Source organism: Enhydra lutris, unplaced genomic scaffold (genome assembly GCF_002288905.1).
Source record: "Enhydra lutris kenyoni isolate GAN:26980312 unplaced genomic scaffold, ASM228890v2 scaffoldscaffold19, whole genome shotgun sequence".
Lineage (NCBI taxonomy): Eukaryota > Metazoa > Chordata > Mammalia > Carnivora > Mustelidae > Enhydra > Enhydra lutris.
Genome location: NW_019154103.1, coordinates 571,816 through 588,359, shown reverse-complemented (window position 1 = coordinate 588,359; position 16,544 = coordinate 571,816).

Genomic DNA, 16,544 nt, shown 5'->3' with positions numbered 1-16,544 from the left:
GTGTCTGTACATGATAAATTTCCTTAGCCAGAAAACATATACTTTTTTCATATACATATGAATTATAATAGTGCTATCTAGGATATGTGACTTTCTTTTAAAGGTCCCAAAATACAACTTGCATTCATACCACAAATACTTCTTGAACACTTGATATGCTCCAAGCCACCTGGGAGGTCTTGGAGATACTGGTGAGGAGAATGGATACCACCTAGTCTCCAGGGTACCCATCCTTCATACATATCAATCAGCCACTATAAAGCCCAGTACAGCACACAGGAGTCAGGCCTGGCTCAATGATGAACTAGGATTGTGAACTGTCTCATCCAAGTTCTTCAGCAATAAGAAACATCTTCCATTTCCCAAGAGAGTTTTACTAAAACCTGACTGAAAGAAACAAATGGAGATCTTCTCTGTGTGTAGTATAGGGCCTTAATATTCTGTTTACAAAAAGCATATCCCTTTACCTCGATTAGCCCATTTAATCTTATCCAATTTAATTTAAGCCAATCTGTAATTAGACTTTATCAGAAGGTAGAAACTCTTAAAAACAGCATTATCCAATAACTAGTCACACAAAAATAGAGAAAGACAGCAAAAGTACATGCATTCAATAAAATACAAAATACCATCAATTTCTGATAAAATCTTGTGATTTGTAATCAACCAAAGAAGTATCTATTGAACAGTTTGCCCTCGAGCCTTGTGTGGACTTCCATAAAATATCCCTCTTTGTTCACACACAAATTCCACATGATTGGTGGTAAGTCTATTCAGTCTCCTAAAAAACAGGAGCCACCCAGAGTTTTCTCCCAAAGTTAATACAAATGTTCGAATGCTCTCAGTGACACTGGCATTTTAAAGATGTCAACACACCAGTTTTATTTCCCACATGCCACATTTGTTCGCAGTGTTCCCACAGAGCTGGCCGCCTGTTACTCCTGATTGCTGCCTGATGGCCCAATAAGGCCAACAGAAGTAGAGCCACAGTCCAAAGCAGCTGGCTCAAGAGCTTGCCACCAAGAAATGGTCCTTCCCTCCTTGAGGCAAAGCTCTTCATCACCCGGAAGAGAGCCAGATAGCATCACCCAGCCCAGGGATGAGGGACTCAGGATCTCAGGCAACCCTGTCCCATCAGAATAAGGCTCAGGACAAAAATGGGCACCAACATCAACCCACGGAGACAGACAACAAGTTCTAAAGCACATTCTCGACTTCACACCAAGGAAAGACATCTGAATTTTCTGGTGAAGACCCACCTTCAAGTGAAGAAATTCCCAACACCGTCCACTCAAGAGGCAACTCCAGATGGGTCAGAGCCAGCACGAACTCTTCGTCCAGGGCAGGCAGGGCTCCCACCGTCAGGGCAAATGGAGTCAGCAAGGTCTGATGACTATCGGCTGTGAGGCGATCAGCTTGGGTGACCAGCAAACGAGCCAGCCGGCAAGCCATGGTGTCCACGTAAGTCACTGAGCCGGAGCCCATGGTCACTGGGGAGTAACCTTCTGAGCAGAGGCACACAGACACCGTCACCGTCTCCTGAAGCCCATGGCCTGGACAACAAGACAGTAAACAGTTCACCCAGAGCCTACAGGAGATGCTTGCCTCGTGTCCAAGTCAGGGGTCACCAGACTCACTATACTTCGAAAGGAGACCTCGTGCTCCCGGAGAGCAAGGCAGAAAAGGAATGCAGCCAGTTATCTATCTTTTTTTTTTTTTTTTAAGATTTTATTTATTTATTTGACAGACAGAGATCACAAGTAGTCAGAGAGGCAGGCAGAGAGAGAGGAGGAAGCAGGCTCCCCACTGAGAAGAGAGCCTGATTCAGGGCTCGATCCCAGGACCCTGGGATCATGACCTGAGCTGAAGGCAGAGGCTTTAACCCACTGAGCCACCCAGGCACCCCTAGTTATCTTTAAATGCTGCCCTGTTTGTGGGGCCAAATTAAAGCAGATTCCATCTTCTTTCAATGACTCCTGATTTTTAAAAAAGTAACTTTTACGAGTTCTGAGCATTTCAATGTCTATTCTCCTATCATCATCAAATGTCGTTATTTGGCATACCTTCATCTTGTACTTCTACCTCAACCCCTGAATTTAAGTTCATCCTCTTAGAGGCCTTTGCCCTTTCGACCTCTGCCACTTCCTCCTATGTCCTGTATTTTTAAGTATTTTTTTAGATGACAGTTTCATAACGTAGCTCCAAAGAGTTCCCTTGAATGTGATTAAGGGTGGGTGAAGAGAACTCAACAGAAATACTTAACCAACGTTGTTCATTGCCCCCACTCCTGCCACTTCTGAGAATGGCTTCTGTGTCTTGGCGGTGTTAATAATTCTGTTGTGGCTGGTTATCTAATCCTGCCACCTGTCCTTCCCTCTTATAATCTTCTTTCACTTGGCCAAGGTGGGTGAACGACTAGCCAGATACATTTTCTGCTGCACTTGCCAGGATACCCAGGAATCAGTACCACCAAACTGCTGTGATTACTACAGTCACAGCCAGACAGAAGAAGGGTTAACATTCAGCCACCACTGGCCCCCAAGCAAATGGCTAATAGGATCCTTCATAGGAACAAGAGCATCCCAGCTCACTAAGTGATAACAACTGTCACACTCACACCACCTCTTCCAAAATGACCCAATGGTCCAGGCACAGAATTCAGCCCTCCATCCCCAGACTATACACTTCCAGGACAGACTACAGAAATCCACTCTACATACTTCTGAAAGGTTACCCTGGGAAAGTTGTAACAGGAGAGAGACATTTAATAAGGTTCAGAAACAGGGACTGTCACCCATCTATACGAAATCACCTTTGTTAAAATCAAAGGTGAGAATCCTCACTTTGCAGTAGGCCAAGATGTCATCAAACAGATCTTCTTTAACTCACAAGGACTAGAAGGAGACTCACCCCTACATCCAAGTAAAGAAAATGTTAAAACTTTTGATACTGGGATTGGCACATCAGTTATTATTTTCATTCTTCCTCCATAAGAGGCTTCGTAAAAGAAAACCAAGAGGGAGAAACAAAAGGCAGTAAAAATATAAAGGCCAAAACCAAAAGGTTGAGGCAGAAGAGACAGAGCTGAAGTGACTCTGTGCCATTAATGAGGTCTACTTTTTTTTCTTGTCAGTATGGTAGTTACTAGGCCAAATGGAGAAGTGTTGAAAATTACTCAGTTTCTAAATGTTTCGTACTGCCTGGGTCTGGTTTTCCACTGTTGCTCTCAACTAGTTGTTTAAAGTTGTTCAACTTAATTTAGAATTTGAACACAGATGTAATTCAGAAAAAAAAAATTTTTGGTTTCCAAATTACATAGAATGCTTTGGTTTTCATTGCACATTATACTCATCACTCTTTATGGACTGCATTATATTCTGTAAATTCACCTACGACCATGCACCTGATGTATGCCGGATTACCAATGAAAATACACAAACATCCATAGGCAGAGCAAAAGAATGGTTGGTTAATATTTATTACTTGGCTACTTGTGTATTCACAGAAGGAAAGTTTGGGGTGTCTGGGTGGCTCAGTTGGTTAAGCATCTGCCTTGGCTCAGGTCATGATCCCAGGGTACTAGGGTCGAGTCCCATATTGGGGTCTCTGCTCAGCGAGTAGCCTGCTTCTCCCTCTCCCTCTGCCTGCTGCTCTGTCTACTTGTGCACACTCTCTCTGTCAAATAAATAAATACAATCTTAAAAAAAAAAAAAAGAAGGAAAGGTGAACAATAATCATGCGCAACTGAATCTGTAAAATGTGTTAACTTGTATAGAAAGCATTACATCAATTACAGCAGCATGTTTAAAAACATGCTCATGGTCTCAGAAATGGGGCAACAGGTTGATCTGATGTGCAAGCCCTGGTAGGGCTGACAAGCCTTTGTACATACCTGCAATTTTATGTCTGTGTTGTTTGCATGTTTACTATCCGCCTATACTGCAGAAGCACTTAGAAATATCTTCCCTCTAAAAATGAGGCCAATCCTACCCTTCAAAATACTGAAGGTTCCCTACATGCTGCAATTTAGAGGACCTCAAAGACCCTTAGTTAAGGAAAACTAACCTGTCAATAAACCAGAACAATGAAACCCTCCCTTCCTGTAAGTAATAATATCTTCATTACGCTTCTGAACTACAGCTTCATGTCTCAGACACATAACCCACAGCCCAATGAAAATATGCAACTGTATCTGACAACTATTAGCTCTTAACAAACATTGGCATGAAATATTAATGAGTCATCTGTCACCATGGTGACTGAAGAAGAATATAAGAGAATGACAAGTTTCTGAACATGAACATTTTGGTGGTGGGAAGAGAAAGTTCTGGAGCCTGAGATCTAGTAAGGAAGAGTCTGGATACACAGATGCCCAAGGAAGGAACCCAGCCACCAAAAGGAGCAAGCAGGAGAGCCGTGAACACTGGGGCTGCCAGACTGACCACAGGGGAAGGAGGGAGGGAGAATGACAACCTGTTGCCAACGTCTCAGTTCTGCCTGAGCCATCCTTGGCCATAGGCCCTGGGACAACAGGTGGTGATACCAAGACAGAGAGACTCCTCCATTGGACTACATGCAAAGCACAGCCAACTTTCAAAGTTGGGTGCCATCAGTAGGATGGGCCTGCCCAGTCTCGGCAAGGCAGACACAGCCAAAAGAAGCTCACAAATAAGATGACCCAGTGTCAGTGTCCTCATGGGCTCTGTCCCTTCCCCGCCTCCTAGCCCCGTGCACCACCGCACCCCCCCCCCGCCCCCCGCTCTCACACACACCCATCTCACTTTGCAGCACTGTTTACTTTCTCCTCCTGGTCCTCTTCCCAGCCTAGGTCCCTGGAGGACAGATGCTTCCAGACAGATCTGCAGAGTAAAGACTACACCTCACCTGGAATGCTAGACCGGAGAACATTATCCTCAGCGCGTTCGGCAATCACGATGTGTCTCTGATGAGATCCATTGTAAATAAAGTAAAACTCGGCATCTTTAGGAAGATACACATTTTTGCCGAACTTTGCATAGACGGTCTTCTGCCCCTAAAAAAGGAAAAAAGAAAAGAAAAAAAATGAGTAAGTTGAGGCATCATCACACCTTCTTGTTGTGGCTCTTAAAAAAATAAATAAATAAATAAGAAGGGCTAGGATCCAAAACAATGTTATTTGTGACACTGAGATCATGTGGTTGACACTCAAATATCACAAATCCTCCTTCCCAACAGCAAACACTTGCGATGACAGAGAGATGCTTTCTGACATTTGAAAGTATGGTGTGAGAGCTGGTTTGTTCTGTTCTGAAGGCTGAAGAAGTCCAGAGCACAGGGAAGAAAGTTTTTAAGTTTACTAGCTATATAAATGGGACTAAACTTTGTTGTCTTATATTTCATTTGAATTCCTACCTGATGAACATCACAGATTCCTTTTTTTTTTTTTAATATTTTATTTATTTATTTGACAGAGAGAGATCACAAGTAGGCAGAGAGGCAGACAGAGAGAGAGAGAGGAGAAAGCAGGCTCCCCGCCAAGCAGAGAGCCCGATGCGGGACTCGATCCCAGGACCCTGAGATCATGACCTGAGCCGAAGGCAGAGGCTTATTAACCCACTGAGCCACCCAGGCGCCCCACGGATTCCTTTTTTTTTCTTTTCTGTACCTGACATACCCCACAGTACCAAGGTTCAAAACAATAATTTTTAGTCATCGCCTTACCCTGTACTGGATCCCAGCAGGTTGTAAGAACTTTAACTATTCACACACTGTGCCCAATAAACAGCTCCACATGCTACCACCCTTGCTGTGCCATTTCCAGTTTTGTCTTCTCTGAGAGACTTCCAACTCCTCTTTTTCATCTGGCATGGCATCACACTCTCTCTTGAGAGGTTCTAGTGGGCACACACCCTGCTAAGTGCCCCAGTTCCAAGGAGAGAAGCTGCCCCTCAGTCACAGAGGAAGGTGAGGTATGTCAAGGAAAGAAGGTATGTCAAGGAACCATGTAGCAGGTGAGGGCTTGAACGGACATTATCATCCAGAGGCTGTGTGGAAGGACTAGACCTACATTGCTACAACCAAGGGAGAAGCACCGGTAGACAGGCCTGCCAGACCATCTTGAGACGCTGGAAGACTCAAAGGATTCAGGATACTCCCTCCACTCAAAAACAAAAAAGCAATACAACCAGAGTCCTCCAGGGAGATGGTACATTCCACCCAGCCTGTGGGAGTGGCAGGGAAATGGAAACTAGGAGGTGGAAAGGGTCACCCACTTTGGAAGGCTTCCAGAGCTTGGCCCACGGCTGAGAAGCATCTGGGCTTTTGTGTGCTTGTCCAACAAAAACAAACCCTCTCTTGGCAAGTTCCTCCCTCTGTGATAGGGGAGAAAAGGAAACAAAGGAAATTCTACACAGTCTCCTTACCATCTGTTTGCCTTTGATGGCTATTATCAGCACTATATTCTGTAGGATATCAAGAAGTAGGCCAATCAGTATCAGAAAAAAAAATCACTGCAGAACTCCTTTCTCCAATAATCACATGGATAGTTCATCCAAACTTTAAAAATAAAAAGGCAATGTTTTCCTAGCAGTTTGAAATCTAGCACACACAAAGCATTATCTTAAATTATGAAGTAGTATAAATACAAATTATGGTTTAAAAAACCACTAGCTAACACAATTTTGGATTGTCCTTTCTCTGCATGTGAGCGCATGCAAACATACACGAGTATAATCAATAGAAAACAGCATGCCAAGAATAATCCACCATATGACAGCTTCCCAAAAAAGTTCAGGAAGAGGATCTGAAAAGCAAAAAAAAAAAAACCAGTAACAAATGTCTGACATGACAGAGAGGAAACTTAGATGAAATTCCATTTCCTAAAAAAGGAAGAACAGCCTGCGTTCATCATGTTCCTGGTGGCTAAAGGGACTGTTAATTGTCCACGAACAGAATCTGACCTGACTTGTCATTTTTTTTTTTAAAGAAAACAAATTATATCAACAGATCAAAGCTTTTCACAGATCAGAAGAATATCTAATCTGTATCTAATCAAAACAACCATCAGATGCCTGTTTTCTTTGGTTGGGTGAACAAGGACCACAACTTATAAAGGAGTTTAGTTCCAAGACTTTCAAAAACAATGCAACACTAAAGAGAAGAGTTTTACAATTCAGGTGTGCCTTCCTTTTGAGCCCACACAATGTGCTAAACTGATAAAAGAAGATAAACAAAAATAGGTCAGAAATAAGACCTATGCATTAAAGTGAGATGCCCACAGTCTTAGCACTAAGGACACTAGTCAGCAATAAAACGGGGTCCTCTTACTTGCTAATCGCAAAGAGATCAGAAAGACACGGAAGGCATTCTGAGAGCAGGAGGGATGGGGGTGATGCAGGAATTAAGAGAGAAACTCAAAGAGAAAAAATGGGATCGAGGGTGAGCAGGAGAGGATGACAGAAAAAGAAAATACGAATATGAAAGAACATGAATATTTTCTTTCCGGAAAGTGAATGATCCAAGGAGATTCAGACTAAGCTACACACATCAGGAGAAATGGGTTTCTGAAAATGTTCCCCCAAACCAGTACAGTATAAATAACCAGCCACAAGTTACAACGTGGGGGAGCAGACTGGGGTCTTTCTAACCACTGTGGCCACTGAAAACTTGCTCTTTTTCTTAAAGGGCCACTAACTTTATTAATGGCAAGGATAAATTCCAACCCACAGAATTCCAGTGGGCTTGCACCTATTGCCCCCCTGGGATCAATTTCACACTTTTAAGCAATTAAAGCTATAACCTTTCCAAAGTGAATTTACTGTCATCAATGTCAGAATCACTCTGCTTCTATGCAGAAATACTAAACATGTCTCATCATCTTTCTGTCAATTCACTATATCCCACATTCTAAAAGAAACACACATTCGACCTGCAGTGTAAGAGAGTTCCCCTCTCTCCTCATCCTCACCAACATTTGTTGTTTCCTGACTTGTTCATTTTAGCCATTCTGACTGGTGTGAGGTGGTATCTAACTTTGGTTTTGATTTGTATTTCCCTGATGCCAAGTGATGGTGAGCATTTTTCAGGTGTCTATTTGTAAGCTTGTACAGCCACTCTGGAAAACAGTGGGAGGTTCCTCAAAAAGTTGGAAATAGAGCTACCCTAAAACCCTCAATCGCACTACTGGGTATTTACCCTCAAGATACAAATATAGCGATCAGAAGGGGCAAGTGCATCCCAATGTTCATAGCAGCAATGTCCACAATAGCCAAACTATGGAAAGGGCCCAGATGTCCAATGACAGATGAATGAATAAAGAAGATGTGGGATACACACACACACACACACACACACACACATGTATATATATTTTGTGTATATGTGTGTGTGTGTGTGTGTGTGTGTGTGTGTGTGTGTATACACACACAACTATGTATTACTCAGCCACCAAAAAAATGAAATCTTGGGGACGCCTGGGTGGCTCAGTTTTTAAGTGTCTGCCTTCAGCTCAGGTCATAATCACTGGGCTCCCTGTCAACGGGAAGCTTGCTTCTCCCCCTCTGATTCCCCTGCTTGTGTTCCCTCTCTCACTGTCTCTCCCTCTCTCTCTCTCTCTCTGTCAAATAAATAAATGAAATCTTTTTTAAAAAATAAGTGAAATCTGGGATGCCTGGGTGGCTCAGTTGGTTAAGCGGCTGCCTTCGGCTCAGGTCATGATCCCAGCGTCCTGGGATCGAGTCCCATATCGGGCTCCTTGCTCGGCAGGGAACCTGCTTCTCCCTCTGTCTCTGCCTGCCTCTCTGCCTACTTGTGATCTCTCTCTCTCTCTCTCTCTCTCTGACAAATAAATAAATAAAATCTTAAAAAAAAAATAAGTGAAATCTTACCATTTGCAACGACGTGGATGGAACTAGAGAGTATGAGGCTAAGTGAAATAAGTCAATCAAAGAAAGACAATTATCATATATGACCCATATGTGGAATTTAAGAAACAAAACAAAGGATCATAGGGAAATGGAAACAAGACGAAACCAGTAAGGATTAGAGACTCTTAACTGTAAGAAACAAACTGAGGGTTGCTGGAGTGGTGGTGGGTGAGGGGATGGGGTAACTGCATGATGGGCATTAAGGAGGACACATGATATAATGAGTACTGGGTATTCTATGCAACCGATGAATCAATGAACTCTACCTCTGAAACTAATAATACATTACATGGTAATTAACTGAGTTTAAATTTTAAAAAATTAAAAAAAAAAACACTAATTTTGCTGAAAATTCCAGACATAGTAAGAGGCATAATGGGCAAAATTATTTCCCCAAATTAATCTAAAACTTTAATGTTCTCTAGCCAAAACCCAAACTTAATCTTCAAATGAGAGAAGGCTATTTTAAAGTGCATCTGGAAGAACAGATTCACAAGAGTGGGAACAGTCTAGAGAAAGATAAGGCTTGAGCTGTGCAGAGTGAGGTCAGAATTTGCCCTACCACAAAGCATACCTTGCAATAAAACCATAATAAATTAAACAGTGCAACCTGGGCACGACAGACCACTGAGTATGGAGCTGAGAAGCAGACACATGGAAGTTATGTAATAAAGGTGACATTTCAAGCCAGTGGGGAAAGAATAATCGGCTCAGCAAATTGTTTTTTGGGACAACAGTTATCTATCAGCTATTAGGGGCAAAACAGGCCTCATATCGCATATCTCAATTTCCAATTCAATACTGAACACAAAAATTCATAAGCACATTAAGTTAGAAGGCTGTCTAAAATTTCTCAGTAAAAAAATTAAAAAAAATAAAATTTCTCGGTATTAAACAAAATGATAGGGATTAAAGAAATCGAAATGACACCACTCCAATGTACCAACTTGTTTTCATTCCTTTACTGCCTTCCAGGCTTCGTGCAAGGCACAGTTAATTCTTACAGAGCTAACCTCACAGCATAAGTACACATATGGTGTTCCTATCTCTTCCAGCAAAAGTACTTTTCCATTTTCTGATTTTTGGCACCCTTTTAAATTGCATTCCATCAAATGAGATGTTCTTTATTCTCCTCTGTTACTCCTGTATTGTTGTACTTGAAGAGTGTTTCTAGCTTACCATTGTAAATGATACTACAAGAAACTTTTTCATGTGCATCATTTTATGTTTTACTATTGTAGAATAAAATTCCAGAAATGGGTCCAAAAATGTGAAAGTTTGTCACAAATCGCCAAACTGCTTTCCAATAATGTTCTATCAAATTCCATGGCCACCAGTGCTGGTCATGAGTATCATTTTCATTACAACCTTGCCAAAACTTTTATTTCCTAATTTATAGACAGCGAACAGTTCCTTGTCGACTTCATTCACTTTTTCCCCCCATCCCTTAAATTATGTCTCACTTTTACTAAAGACTACTGCTAAATAGTGCCAACATTGTTAGTGGCCTGTTCAAATTACAACTTCAAGAATTCTGGTTTTCCCTTTTTTATTCACATCTGCATTCATGTTTGCCTTAAGCAGGTCAAAATTTTCACTTTCTCAAGTGAACTAGTTGAGATGAACATCACAGTCCATCCCTTTCCTCTCTGAATAGTGAAGGTGTACCACCTGTTATTTTTCTATTGGCCATATAAAAAGTACTCAAATACTCCTGTAAAATGTCTGCAGGCCAGTAACATGGAAAATGGGAACAAATATTGAGTAGGAAAGCTGGACTATAACCATACTGAATACAACTCAATATAAACACACACACACACACACACGTTAATGAAACCAATTTACCAAGAAGCCTCCTCTTTGAGAAATTCTGCTTGTAAAACTCATCAATAATTGTCAGTCAAAGACCAAGCCTTCTGCTAAAATGCTGTGACATCTGTGGATTTCTTCTCATAGAACCAAAAAAGGTATTCAATCTTTTTGCCCCAATAAACTATTTCTTTCATCCAATTATTTTACTCTTCTTCTGATAACATTTAAGATGGAAATGGTCAGCACTAACGTGCACATTCTAAATATTTTTTCCATAAACGAGGTCTCTAAATACCTTGAGTAACTTAGTTAATGCCTGTATTATGCTGATCACTGAACATCCTTATGCTAATGTTCTCCCTACTGTCTTCCGTCTCACCCTCTATAGACAATATATCTACGTATAATTATATTTGGTAACTAACAATGTCATTTGCTAACCAATCATCTAGTTTCTAAAATACCTGGCACGAATAGGCAATAAATACTGTAGTTGCAAATTATGACAATGAGAACAAAGTATGCATCTTTTTATAGTGGTGTTTCTTAATTTGGGGCCACAGGAAGAATCCATAAATGGGTTTCAGAAGATCTGGGCACCTTTTAAAATTGTTAGCAAAAACTCTCTTTGTATGTGTATGTGTCTATTTTTCTGAGTAAAGGTTCATGGGTTTCATTGTATTCTCACATCTATGCCATTCAACTCTAACTTCTATAGAACCAAAATAATAATGGGAACATAATAAATGCCATTTAAGGGCAATGGTGACCTTTTTGGGATAGTAAGGCATGCGCTATTATTTTTCAAGGTATTCTGCACAGCCTTTATATGGGGTGATTTTTAGGGTAGAAGCACATTAAAGGAACACGTTAACTGAGGGGTTAAATATTGTATTGCAAGTTTACTAATACATTCCATGAAAACCATTATGCTAATATAAACAAATGCTCTAAGTGGATTATAAAATTTTATTATTTTCAACATCTGAAACTGGTCTTTACAACAAAAAATAGTAATTCTACACAGAACCTTCCCTGCAGAGCAGCATGTTAAGTGTTGTGAGATTCTTGAGAATTTTTAGAAGTGTATTTCCCCATTTTATTGGTAAGTAAATAAAAGTACAGGAACCAGTTAGTATTAATTAGCTCAAGGTCCCAGAGCCAGATGGACAATAGTGAGTGTCTTGATTTCTACCCCAACCTGCAAGTTAGGTCATCCTCTTTATATTCTTCAAGCACAATTCAAACAAAGTGCTCTGGGCATTAAGTCTTTTATTCCAAATTACTGTGTTTAAGCATTTCTTTAAACCCACATGAGACAATGCAACACTTATTTCCACAAAGACCCTTTCAAGTAGGAATGGTTTCCATTTCAAGACAAGATAAAACAGACCACAGAAGTCCAACATTCTTGCTGGTAACAACTAGAGAATCAAGACAGAAAAATTAAAAAGTCATATTCTTAAAGGCATCAGAGAACTGGGATAAAGAACAAATGCATTAAAATTCCAGAAAGGGGAGAACCACTCAGAGAAGTTATGGAAGTCAGAGGACAACAGAATATTATCTTTGAAGTGATGAAATAAAATAACAGAGGTCCTAAAACTCCATACCTATCAAATATATCCTTGGGCCACCCAGGTGGCTCAGTCAGTTAAGTGTCTGACTCTTGATTTCAGTTCAGGTCATGATCTCAGGGCTGTAACATAGAGCCCTGCATCAGGCTTCACACTCAGAGGGGATTCTGCTTGAGATTGTCTTTCTCCCTCTCCCTCTGCCCCTTCCCCACCCTTCTCTCTCTTTCTCTCAAAAAAAAAAAAAAAAAAAAAAAAAAATCCTTAAAAAGGACACTAAAATTAAAATGTTTCAGATGAATACTGAGGGATTTCACTGCCAGCAGGCCAACACTAAAAGAAAAACTAAAGGGAATTATTCAAGAAGAAATAAAATGATCTCCAACATAGACACCCAAGAGGAGATATCTAACAGTGGAGTAAATATAATTAATATCTAATATACAAAATAGGAATTATGTCATGGAGTTTAAAATACTTGTAGAACTAAAATGTCTGACAAAAATAATGTAAAAGGCAAATGTGATTCAAATGTCTAGCAGTTTGGGGAAAATATTAAACATAATAGCTTATGTTTATGTCAAATACATATGTTTTAAGTTGAGGGTAACAACAGAAAAATGTATAACAAGTTACAGAAGAAAAACCCTATTAGAAAATATTTTCTTAATCACAAAAACAAGAGAAACAAAAACATAAAACGTATGTCAAACAGACAGTTATAGGATATAAATCCAAATACACTGTCAGTTATCTTAAAGTGTTAATGAATTGACCCACATACAATACCAACACAGTACAGAATTTTTTAATTCAAAAATGAAAGAAGAAAAACACAAAAAGCTTAAAAGTAAAAAAGTATCAGAAAAAGTATATTTTTTAAAAGATTTTATTTATTTATTTGTCAGAGAGAGAGAGAGACAAAGAGAGTGAGACAGCATACAACCAGGGGGAGTGGCAGTCAGAGGGAGAAGCAGGCTCCCGGCTGAGCAAGGAGCCTGATGTGGGGCTCCAATCCCAGGACTCTGGGATCATGACCTGAGCCAAAGGCAGATAGATGCTTAAATGACTAAGCCACCCAGATGTCCCTGAAAAAACAGATTTCAAAGGAAGACATATTAGTAAAGAAAGAGGAACTTTGCATCATAGTTGAAAAAGAGATTAACGTCATATTAAATCTGTACGCACCTAATAACATAGCTTCAAAACATTAAAAAAATTTTAAAAAGTAACAAGCCACAGAGCTAGACCAATCCATAACCACAAGTTAGACTTTAACATGCCTCTCTTAGTAGCTAATGGTAGAAGCAGACCAAAAAAGTGACAAAGGATATAAAAGATCTGAATTACATAAGTAACACAATTATTTACCAAAAGGAGCAATTATCATAAACTAAATATATATGTTAATATTAAAAAGCCACCCATTTTCATATCTCTGCTATAAACTCAGTTATACATAAACACACAAATCCAAAATTCTCCATGACTTTCACACTAGATGGGATGATTCACCACTACAGAACTGAAATAGCCTTTGTTTCTGTATCAAAGCTCAAATGAGGGGAGAAAAAAAAAATCATGATAGAGGTCAGTAAATTACTCCAATTCCTCAAGAAAAACAAGTAGGCTTTAAAAGTCTCTTTAGGGGCCCCTGGGTGGCTCAATAGGTTAAGCCTCTGTCTTCGACTCAGGTCATGATCTCAGGGTCCTGGGATCGAGCCCCGCATCGGGCTCTCTGCTCGGCAGGGAGCCTGCTTCCCCCTCTCTCTCTGCCTGCCTCTCTGCCTGCTTGTGATCTCTCTCTGTCAAATAAATAAATAAAATCTTTTTAAAAAAAGTCTCTTTAGATTACTTCCTTTTTAAAGTCACTAAAAGAAATAATAAATTTAATAAAATCACTAACATACTCACAGATGTATGAAAACATAGAACTCCTAGAAATTGAAAATATATGCGACACTTTCAGCAGATTGCTGCAGGAAATATACTGGCTTGGGGATAAGAAAATTCCAATGATAATTTGTACTCTTAAATTATCCTAGTAGTCCTTGAGGAAGAAAGGTCCTATCCGTGGTTCCCAAATAATCAAGTACATAAATAAGGAATGAAGCAAAATGCAGTTTAACACCTGGATGCCAGTTAGGATTTGGGTCAATAATCAACTAAGCCTGATTTGTCACTGACACAGCCACCCTAAAATGCTTACTCTGCCCTATCCTGCACGCGTGAAAACCTAGGAAATCCATTAAGAATGGGTATGGTCTGGCTCTGCTCTCCATCAGACGTACCTGGGCCATGGACTACTTCAATACAGACAAAACTGACAACACATTCAGAGGAAAAGGACAAGGATGCCAAAGGGACACAAAAACCATGCTGTCATAGGAGGAACAATTGAAGGAACTGGGACTGTTTTGCCAAAGAAGAGAAGAATCATGGCTAAATGGTCACAGTTACAAATATCTGAGGGTCTGTCCTGCAGACAGGGGCTCTGACATGTTCTGCAGGCCCCGAGGGGGAAAGCCCAGAACAATGGAGGGAAGGACAGGGCACAGAGTTCAATTCTACAATGAGAGCCTTCTAAGAATCAGGGATGTCCAAAGATGACAAAGACAGCTTTAGCTTAGTAGGAATAAGCACAACCAGAAGACACTGCTTTTGTTTTATTTGCTTTACTTACTTATGTATCATAAAAGAGAATGGGGCTAAATGCAGACCTATCAAGTCTTACAAACCTAGAATCTATGATACCTGGTATATAATCTAGATTAACAGCTTCGACACATAAAAAAAAAAATGTGGCTCCAGATAAGCGATATTTTTTGGTGTACTTAATCTCTCCCTTATTCTTTTGTTTCAATTTCCTAGCTCCTTGGATTGAAGCTTAGTTCATTTTCATCCTCTGCATTAGTAGTTTTCAAATTGAGATCAGGGGAACTCTGGATTCTAATGGAGACTAACAGAGACAATGTTGAGAGTTCACAAGCATTCCATTTAAATTTCATTTTGGAAAACAGGCTTCTAATTATTTTTACACCTAAAAAGACTGCATTAACTTAAATGTATTATGACCAAGTTTTAACATACTGGTGAGAACCTGAACTGCCAGGCTGAGTCACTGTCTTCAGTGAATTAATAAAGGTAATATATTTAAATTTCAAGGACATATTTAATAATAAAGAAGTTTTATCCATTTTATATATTAAAGTTCCCCCAGATAACTTTGTTTAGGGAAAAAAGCTTTTTTCCTTTGGGGGAAAATGGTTTTCCTTTGAGGGGGGAAAATGATTTTTCTTCAAGAAAGATGTTTCAATGCCACCTACTTAGTGTCTGCAAGGCTTCTCTGACTCTAGGGTACCCTCTGCTCGTCTGTATTAGAAGCTCAAGTTCACCTCTATTTCACATCTTGAACAAGTTTTCCATCTCCAAGACTGCAATTCATCAACTCCAGATTCAGCCTGAATCTAAGTAGACAAGAATCTCATTGGGTTCTTACGTAATGCTTGAGGTCTACATATGTATGTCAAACCATGAGTCGTGTGAAGGTCAGTCTGGGTCCACCAAGAGCACTGACTGTGCCAAACTAAAACCAAGACTATCAGGAATACAAGGAACCCTAAGTCTTCAAGAATTGATAACCCCTGGGCAAAGACTAACAAAATCACAGTGACACGATCATCTGTATTCTTATTTCAGAATGGGACACAGAGGTCCTGCATTCCACAAAAGTCCCTCTTAGGAGGGTACAATAGAAGGGAATAGTGCCCTTTGTCCTTCTCATCTGACCAGCATCTGTGCCAGAATACAAATTCAATTCTCCACCACCAACACACAGACACACACACACACACACACACACACACAGGCCATTCTTAAACAAGAACACTGAAGGACCTACTGAGTAATGACCAGCCCAGGATAAAAGCATCAGGAACGCTCGCTCAGAGAAGAAGGGATTCGGAAATGTGCAAAAGACAGAGCTGTAAGAAGCCTCAGAGCGCATGTGATCAATCCGACTTCACGGATGAGGACGCTGAAGGTCCATACCACAGGTGATATGCTCTGAGTCCGACCACACAGCAGACCCAGGGCTGGGGCCCAGGTCTTCACCCTGCAGCCAGTGCTTTTCTCATGCTCCAAGCTGCAGGCTGGAAGATTTACCACCTCACCCCTGTACTCCTACCCCAGGGCCTGGGAAATGAAAGGCCTTCATGGAAACAAGTCAGGAGCAGAGGCAGGCAGTGCTGTC